Source organism: Boleophthalmus pectinirostris, unplaced genomic scaffold (genome assembly GCF_026225935.1).
Source record: "Boleophthalmus pectinirostris isolate CB_2022bp ecotype Guang Dong unplaced genomic scaffold, ASM2622593v1 HiC_scaffold_19, whole genome shotgun sequence".
Classification (NCBI taxonomy): domain Eukaryota; kingdom Metazoa; phylum Chordata; class Actinopteri; order Gobiiformes; family Gobiidae; genus Boleophthalmus; species Boleophthalmus pectinirostris.
Genome location: NW_026571140.1, coordinates 3127 through 12903, shown reverse-complemented (window position 1 = coordinate 12903; position 9777 = coordinate 3127). Strand labels below are relative to the sequence as shown.

The window sequence follows — 9777 nt, the reverse complement described above, 5'->3', positions numbered from 1 at the left end:
AGGACACATTTTATGTCAAATTTATGCAGAAATCCAAGTAATCCCAAAGGGTTCACATACTTTTTCTAGCAACTGTATGTTTCTCTGTTTGGTCCATTTTGGTCCATTCTCAGACTGACTGAGCGCCCTCTGGTGGACAGAACACAGAACACAGCCTTGACATGACAAACATTTGGAAGTATAAAGAGAGAGAGAGAAGGGTTTTCTCAAATATTTCATGACACTTTATAAAGTTGTGGTCCCATACACATATAACACCCACACACATCTCTCATTCTAGACATTTGTCTTCATACAGACACTGAAGTGAGGCTCATGTCTGCACTCTTTTTCTGTCAAACTCCACTATTAACATCACTTTCTTTGTTAAGCGATGTAAAAATAGATGAAAAATGTTGAACTGTTTTACACCGAGGAGAGTGAATCTGTCGGAGCACACAGAGACACTGAGGAGTCATACCAGAGCCTAAACCCAGGGAGCAGAGTATGAGTGGATGTGGTGTTGAAGGTGTGGAGGTGGGTCAGTTGGTCAGAGGAGACAGTGTAGAAGGACAGAGAGCCAGCAGGACAGTCCACAAACACTGCTACTCTCCCACAAGAGCCGGGACCAGGGCTGAGGGAGGAGGGTTTGTTTCTTATTATGATGAACAGAGAAACCAACTTTTGAACACTCCAGACTCCAGGACTGATCATTGCGTCCAAACAAACTGTCAGCACGGTCTCCTTTCCTTCTAATTCTTCTGTAAGACACTGATATAGAAACCCATCCACTCCACTGGACCTCCCAGTAACAGCGACCAGTCAGACCAGTGGAACACAGAATCTGAGCCCAGTCAAATCTGTCCTGATGATCTAGATACGGCTTCTCCTCTTCCACATGTGTCACCTTCTTGTTTTTGTCAGACAGTTTGAGTTTTCTGTTTGCTGTGTTTGGATCCAGAGTGAAATCACAGAAATCTGATGGCGAGAAGATACAACACAGCAGCAGTTAGTCCCCTGTCCACTCTCAACATTCCACTCTTCTGTTTGTCTCAGATTTATTTGAGTGTAAAAACATTTCCTTTCACAGCCCCACACCAGTCTATTTCAGATTATTCTCAGTGTAAATCTGGAGTCTATTTCAGATTATTCTCAGTGTAAATCTGGAGTCTATTTCAGATTATTCTCTCCAGGACACACACTTTCTCCTTTAAAGAGGGGCTATGTTCTGAGTCTCCCTCTTTGCTTCCCATGCTAAATCCCTCCCCCTTCAGAGCACTATCCCAACACACACAACCACTAATGAAACTCCTGCACATCACATCAGGTTTGTCCAGTTGCTGTGTTAAATTTTGTGTCATGTTTTTGTATATTTATGGAGAATTGTCCTGTGGGAGCATGGGGGACGTAGGTTTGTGGGTGGAGCCTTGTACAGACTTACTGCTAACAGAAAGGAGGGTCCAGGAGAGATCTCTAGATTACTCAAACATGCATGGATGACTTCTTCTTGCATAAGAGCCACTCTTTAAAATATGTCCATGTGAATCCAGTGTGACTTGTGCTTGTGTGGAGACAGTCCTGTGCTGAGTCCAACAGCTGTGTCTGTGTCAGTGGCTCCAGGGCTCCTCCTTTGCTCCAGCAGCAGTACTTCTGATGTTTAGATTTATTTATTGTGATGATTTGTACAAATAAACTTGCCTTGGATTGTAAAAACAGTGTCCAGAGGATTACCCCTGAAACTCTACATCTCTACATCACAACAGTGTTTGAACTCGCTCAAAAAGGAAATTCTGTGACCCTCAAAAATTTGCCAGATGTGTAATAGAATGCTGACAGACGCTTTGTTTGTGTGACACAAATAAAATCATAAAACTGACCAGAGTTAAATGGGTTAAGTCAGACTTACATTTCTGGATTGGATTCATCCATCGTTCTCCAGCAGGTCTCAGTCTGAAGGAAACACACCACATAAGAGTTTGTCTCAGAGCATTTTCACTCCATGTGACATTCAGATGTGTTCTTTTCACCCTAATACTCTTCTCAATCTGTGGTGTACAGGCCTCTGGTCCTTCTGAAGTCTGTTTTTATTCATGACACTGTCATTTATGATTTTGAGTGTTAAGCAGGCGAGCATGTCCATACCTGAGAGTGTCCAGTGTGCAGTGGGGGTCCTCCTGTAGAGCACACAGGAGCTTTACTCCTGTGTCTCCTGGATGGTTGTAGCTGAGGTGCAGTTCTATCAGATGGGAGGAGTTGGACCTCAGAGCTGAGGCCAGAGAAGCACAGCCTTCCTCTGAGAGCAGACAACCTGACAGTCTGAGGACACAGATTATTGGAATCAGTCCATTCAGACAAAAAGCAAGTCCCATATCTTTATGTGACTTTATCAAATGTGATTTTCCAATGCAAATACCAACAGGTTATGTAATAATAGTGAAGAATATGAACCCCTCTGACCTGAGCTGTTCCAGTTTACAGTGAGGACTCTTCAGTCCAACACACAACATCTTCAGCCCCGAGTCCTTCAAGTCGCTCAGACTGAGGTCCAGGACTCTCAGACTAGAGGACTGGGAGCTGAGGACTGAGGACAGAGCTTCACAGCTTCTCTCGGACAGGTTACAGCTGCTCAGTCTGGAGACAGAAAACATTGTTTATGTAGAAGTTGAATCAAGCCATCCTCTGTTAAACAAAGGAGACTCACAGAGCTTTGGTGGAGGCCTTGACCACTGGCAGCAGCCTCAGGAGACCCTCCTCTGAAACAGAGTATTTCTTCAGCTCAAACTGGTCCAGATCTTCTTCTGATGACAGTAAGATGAAGGCCAGAGCTGACCACTGAGCAGGAGACAGTCCACCTTTAGACAGACGTCCTGATCTCAGGTACTGTTGGATCTGCTCCACCAGAGAACGATCATTCAATTCATTCAGACAGTGGAGCAGGTTGATGCTCCTCTCTGCAGACATTCTTACAAGTGTGCACAATCAGATGGGACACCAAGGCATAGAAAGGACACTTGGACTCCTCAGACAAAGATGCTTTTGGGGAGGCATGTATGAGGATGTTGTACAATGGATCAAAAACTGTCAAAGGTGCATTTTAACAAAGTTGCCACAACCCAAAGTTTGTGCCCCCCAGGTTCCATTTTTAGCTACCCGTCCTCTTGAAGTGGTCGCTGTAGACTACACAGTGCTCGACCGTGCGAGTGACGGACATGAAAATGTCCTTGTTCTCACAGATGTATTCACGAAGTTCAGTCAGGCCTTCCCCACAAGAAATCAGAGAGCAGAAACAACAGCTAAACTTATATTGAAAGAGTGGTTCATGAAATACGGTGTGCCTGAGCGCTTGCATTCAGACCAAGGCCGAAATTTCGAGAGTGCGGTAATTGCAGAACTGTGCAGGTTATATAGGGTGAAGAAAACTCGCACCACACCTCATCACCCACAAGGAAACCCCCAGTGTGAGAGGTTTAACAGAACCTTACACAACCTTCTGAGAACTCTTCCCCCTGAGAAAAAGCGTCACTGGCCAGAACATCTTGCTGAATTGGTGTATGCTTATAATGTGACACCACACTCCTCAACAGGTTATTCTCCATATTACATGTTGTTCGGAGTGCACCCCCATCTCCCAGTTGATGCTCTGCTTGGACAGGAGGAAACAAAAGAAGAGAACACAGACTGGCTCAGTGCTCACAGAGAGCGACTCCAGAGTGCACATGAGAGAGCCAGAGAGTTTGCTAAGAGAAAAGCGGCAGAAAGAATAGCCCGCCAGAATGAAAAAGTGTACTGTCCACCTGTTGAAATAGGGCAATTTGTGTATCTTCGCCATCGTCCTATGGGCAGAAATAAGATCCAAGATTCATGGTCATCCAAAGTGTACAAAGTCATTGATGTGCATGGAACTACACACACAGTGGTTCCAGTGAATGGAGGTCCCCTTAAGAGAGTTCATAGGTCCAACTTGCGTGCTTGTGTAGGGCCTGTACCACCTCCAATGAAGGAATGCCAAACAGTTCCCCTTACTCATGAACCAGAAGCCGATCTTGACTCAGAAAGTGAATCCACAGACTCAGAACCAGAATATTTGATGGTGGAACACATTGATGAACCTGTTGGTCCAAGATTGGAGGATTTGGAAAGTCATCTAGAGGATGAGAGTGGAAGTGAAGTTGAAAGTGAGCAAATGCTTGACGTTGACATGAGTAACAGGCCCGGTGAAGACCCAGTTCCTACCTCACAACCAGAGGAAGAAAGTCCAGGTGTGTCTAAAGACCTAAGAAGACCAGTACCTGTACCGCGGCGGAGGGTAGAACAAGCTAAGACTGTCGTGCCAACTCCACCCCCACGCAGAAGTACAAGAATCAATGCTGGTCAAAACAAGAACCCATTTAACTTACCAGTCAGTGCTTGCAATGCAGTATCGTTTACACCAGATGTACTGTCTCAGGTGTTAGCGGGTATGGTCCTTTACACATCAAAAGCTATGGCTGATGTTTAGGAAGTCACCGAGACGTTGACTTCTGGCAGGGGAGAATGTAGCCAGGTGGACTAGAAAATGCTGTTTTTAGAAATGGCTGCAATTCTCCGTGTAGCCGGTAGGGGGTAGTGTGGTCAGGCTGGGTGATTGAGTGGTTGTTAGAAGAAGCGCGTGTGATGTCATCACTGCACAACAGGCTGAGTGCCTCAACAAGAGACTGACATAAAACGAATTGAAGATTGATGTGGGTTGACTTGCTGTCCTGAGGGGTGTGATCCTGCTGAGTTGCTCACGTGGGGGAAAAGTTGTTCTGCATGAAGGCGTGAGTGTTAAATATGAATAATATGTAATGTAAAGAATTGTTTATGACTGTTTATGTATTCTGTTATGTGAGACCAAATGTTTTATGTTCTGTAAATTTAGAGGGGAGAGAGAGCACTGTCCACGTCCTTCAGAGTGCTGGGTTGGTCTGGGCAGTCTGTCAGCCATTTTGTGAGTGAGTTCAAGTTGACCGTTACACAGTGTTAATGACAAATGTAATTTTATTTTGTGTACTTGCCAATTGAAATGGATACTAAGTGGTGTTTATTCTTTGGTTTATTGTAGGATAAGCCCACTACTGTTGTCTTTTATTTAGTGTTTTATTTTATTGTTGAGAACACATTTTTGTTGGAACAAAGACCAAAAAAGCCAGATATTGTGAATCCTGACAGTTGTTAACCATTTAAGTCATCTTCCAAAAAAGCCAAATCAAACCAAAATTAATGCTGCTCTCTTCTGAGGACAGTCGGGAAATAAAAGTTACCCACATTATTACTTTTGGGAGCTGCCTGTGTCTGGTCCGTTATTCCTAGTTACACACGGCAACACATAAATCAACTTTACATTGCTAAACTTTACAATATATAAAACATAACGACTCTAGAGCCACATCAGCCTGTTTGCGATAATAATGTGTTTAATGTAGTTTTGCGCACGTGTGTTTACATTTTACAGAAACGAAACTTAAGCGCATGGCTCATTTGCATAAACAGCACTTCTCATGCAGCTCAACTCGTTCAGCTTCTTTCGGGCTAAAGGACGCAACTCGGTGGAATATGAGGATGTGCTGCTGGTGGTTTTGTCTGGAAATGGTGGAAAAGGTTCGTGGTGCTTGAAGCTTTTCACTGGCACCAACTTTCGGCCTTCACGGCGATAGTAACGAGTGAGGGAGACACGAGCGAACAAAATCAGGGAGGCGGAGGCGCGCGGAGGCGCGCGGAGGCGCGCGGAGGCGACGAGAGAGAAGACAAACAAGCGAAGTGGCGAAATCAGAATTGAATCTAAGCATTATATCGATATATACGATATGTCAGAATTCATATCGAGTTTAAAACTATCTCGATATGTTTCAAATATCAATATATCGCCCACCCCTAGTTCAACTATAGTGTTTGTTTTTTTGGTATTAATGTTTGGTTTGGATTATTAATTTGATTTGTTGTGTTTTAGTTTGGGGTGGGGTTGAGTCCTACATTTATGACAATTGAGTGGTGTGTAATTGTATCAAGAAGGGAACCAGAAAATGATTTTTTTTTTTTATGTTTAGAAGATTAAATAAAGAGGTGTAACTTTTATACCACATTGCCCTTGTCCTTTTTTATGCCAGAACGGATTCTGTGAGTAAATGAGGGTTCTCGGTCGCAACATTACACAAGGTTAAAAAAGAAATACAAATTTAAAAAAAGGTCCTCAACAAAAATAGTTTAAAAAAGGGGTTTAAACACTTGGTGGGCCAGAGTTAAAAAGAGAGGGGCAGTGCATGGTGTGATGTAGGCGGTCGGATCGCCTCTACATGAAGAGTTCTGTTAATAACTCAAACTGTGACTGTGTGATTGATGGTGATCTGACTTGCCCCAGGAGTGACTGCACTCAACTGTAAAGTGACTTTGGATGTGTCCTGAGTTTACTTAACAAGGAAGGGTGAGTTCAGACTAAACCTGCTCCTGGTTTGATCCTGGTTTTGTTTTCAGAGGAGGGAACTGTGAAAAGAAATTCCACTGCTGTGCTGCACTGAGGGCACTCACTGACCTATGTCACAGAGGTATAATACTCCCTACAACACAAGCATAGCTGGACTGGACTGGACTAGACTGGAAGAAACACACATCACTGCCTTGAGGGTTCATTTTTTCACGTCAGAATTTTTCAGTATAGTTATTTGTATGTGTGTTTTTCTATCTCGAGTTGTGTTTGTTCTTTACCGTGAGCATAATGAAGTGAGTCAGATCACTGTAGAAAATAGTCCCCCGCACTGGGCTTGTTCAGTGGGACCCACTCCAGAGTGCAAGTGCTTTCTCCTCGCTGGTGAGTGATTCTCCAGATCAGACGTGAACTGGAAAAGGGAGGAGAAAGTTCAACAGATCAGCATCATGAAGAAACTCGAGGAAATCACCAATTCAGTCAGACTCATTAGGAATGCACCGAATCAATACTAATGGAGTTTACGGTCAGACCACTGCTGTCTCTGTAGAGTTTAGGGGCCCTTCAGACCACTGCTGTCTCTCTTTGAGCGGAAGTGCATTGAAGAACTACCTCACACATATGTACATATATGTATTGTATTGTATTGTGTGGTTTATGATGTCTGCTGTGGTATATATGTGTGTAAATACAGTTCTGAGTGTGTGTACCTTCAGGCTCTGAGCTTGTGGTCCACATAAACTCTGTCTGTGTAATCCCTCAGTTGTCCAAGTAGGATCAACAGCAAAAGAAAAAAATCATTCCGTCAACTGGACCAAAGTGTTTGTGTTGGTCTTTTGTGTTTTTTTTTTTTTGTAGTGTCTCGTGGTGCACTTTGAGCTTTTTGCATATGTTTTTCTGATGTGGTTTTGAACTACAAATGATAAATAAACAAACCTAACTAATCTAATCTAGTGTAGTTCAGCCTTAAGGACTCAGAGTCCTCTAACGTCAGTTGACAATCGTGTCCGTCATGGATAAGCCCCAGTGCCCTATGCACAGCATCAGCACCAGACAGGAGAGCCTCCTGTCCTGCTCCACACAGAGGCTCTGGAAGTGCTTCCTCCACATGCCATACGTGTGTACAACACATCAAGTACAACTACAACTGATGAGTGCTGGAGGATGGCCTGCAAATCTACAATGAAGAAGAAACATTTTCTATTTGATGCTGACAAACTCTGAATTTCCTTCACAATCAGTAATGTTTATCTCTGTGTCTATCACCTCATTCTCAGTGGACTGTGATAGGCCACTATGTCACTGGAGGAGGTTTGTCCTCTGATTTTCAAATTTTTCTGTGGCTTAAGTCAAGACATAATTTTGGCTACAATTATGCCAATATTAACAGGTTTGTCAAAACTGTACAACATATCCATTTTAAGGCTTTTTAAATTTCCTTTTTTAAAGTTTATTTATTAAAGAAGATCTGATAATGCTGTTCAAATATGTTGACAGTCGAGTCATGGTGAGAATTAAAAGAAGTATTGAAGCAGGAACACAGCTCCAGAGGTGCTCCTTCCATCTGAATGTGCTGAGGACATCCATGTGCAGGTGTGTGTAAAGTGACATGTGTGAAAAACATGTGTGCATCACTTCAGTTTAGAGCGGTGAGGTGGATATGGCACAAACACATCTGCAGAATAACATCACGTTATTATAAAGTGATTTTCCTGGGTGAATTTTTGACAATATATCAGAATTGTGAATTCAAGGAAACATAAGTCTGATTTTTATCTTAAATCCCATAAACATGACCTAACTGTGCCCCTAGATACAAGGTAAACATGTTCAAATCTATCTTTTCCTGACAATTATAATGCTGATTTATTAACAAAAAACATTAGACATTATGACCCATTTATTTTAATGTTACAATGTTCTGTTTTAGTTGTCAAAATGATGATCCAATCAGAAAACAGAATGGACCTCACATGAACCTCACATTTGTGTTGATTCAAGCTGAAATCCAGTTGGGTTAAATCTAAAACTGTCTCTCTGTGATCTGAATAGTCACTGCCTAAACCCCAGAACCTGCAGTTGAACATGAGTCAGTGCTAGTGTAGCCTCTGCAGCTCAGGGAGGGAATTCTGGAGGTTCTGATCTTTCACATGAGGCCTGTCTTGTCTATAGAGTGAGAATGAGACAAACTTGGATGTGTCTCTGTGCGGGTTCAGGCTCTGACAACACGGGTTAACAAAAAGTGAAAGGACTTTAAAATAAACCACAAAAGTGCAGAAATGTCTTTGTTTGAAATATTTCACCATTACAAACCAAGGTTTTATTTTTAATCTCTGCATCTCTCTTTTCAGTCTGTACTTTTAATTATACACAGTATGTTTGATATTGTCATTTCACATTGGCTCTATGTCCAGATCTTTTCATATAACCTCTAACTGGAAGCTTGTTGTTCTACATTTGATCAAATCTTTCACAGAAATGAGTGAAACTGAGAAACCTTTTTATCCAACATTCTTTTATGTGGCATTACATCATTGTTGATGTTCTTCTACACTTGACAATAGATTTTTATTGTGCTCAATATTGTGCCCAAGCCAAATTCCCGACATTACTGTCCAAATGCCTCCTGGTTTTGGAATCATACTTGGTCAACATATCGAGTATTAAAAGAAAACTGATATTTCACTCAAGCTACACATTAGAAATGAGAGTCTAAAAATCATTTGCATTCACTTTAAACTTTAAACAGGAGCCGTTATTCAACCCAAAGGCGAGGTTTTTTGATATGGCAACAAATAATGATCAGGATCAATATAGAGTAATTGTGAAAATAGAAATTATGACATCATCAAGTTCTGAAACCTGATGATGTGAAATGTTGTTTTGATGCTTTGTTCTGACAAGTACTTTTTCTTCACATAATTCTGTCTAGAGTCCAGCAGAGGGTGCACTGTGATAACTCTGTGACTAGTGTGGAACATGTTTTTCATTTCAGTCACCAGGGAAACTGACTGGAATTTCACTCGCCAATGGACCGACAACACAAGAAAAGAAAAAAATAAATAAAAATATAAGACTAACCTATAGTTCACGTAGTCTATTTTTGCTTTTACTGTTTTGTTTAGTTTATGAAAGAAAAATACTAAAATGAATCAGTCAACTCCATGAATAATTTCCATTGATTGGCATAACATATTCTCTATCAGCTCTTTTTGCGTCTTATAACATCAGAGATAAATTTAAAGGGCCCAGATGACACCATTTTATCATTTATGTTTTAATGTAGTTTCCTCACAAACACACCTGGAGTTGTCTTTTGTTTCATTCACATTTAACACACAAAAACTGCAGATTTACGC

General features: G+C 41.8%; 1 pseudogene; it reads right to left on the bottom strand.

Annotated features, from left to right (window-relative positions):
- Positions 1 to 405: 405 nt before the first annotated feature.
- Positions 406 to 1904, bottom strand: LOC129409239 (stonustoxin subunit beta-like; annotated as a pseudogene).
- Positions 1905 to 9777: the final 7873 nt, after the last annotated feature.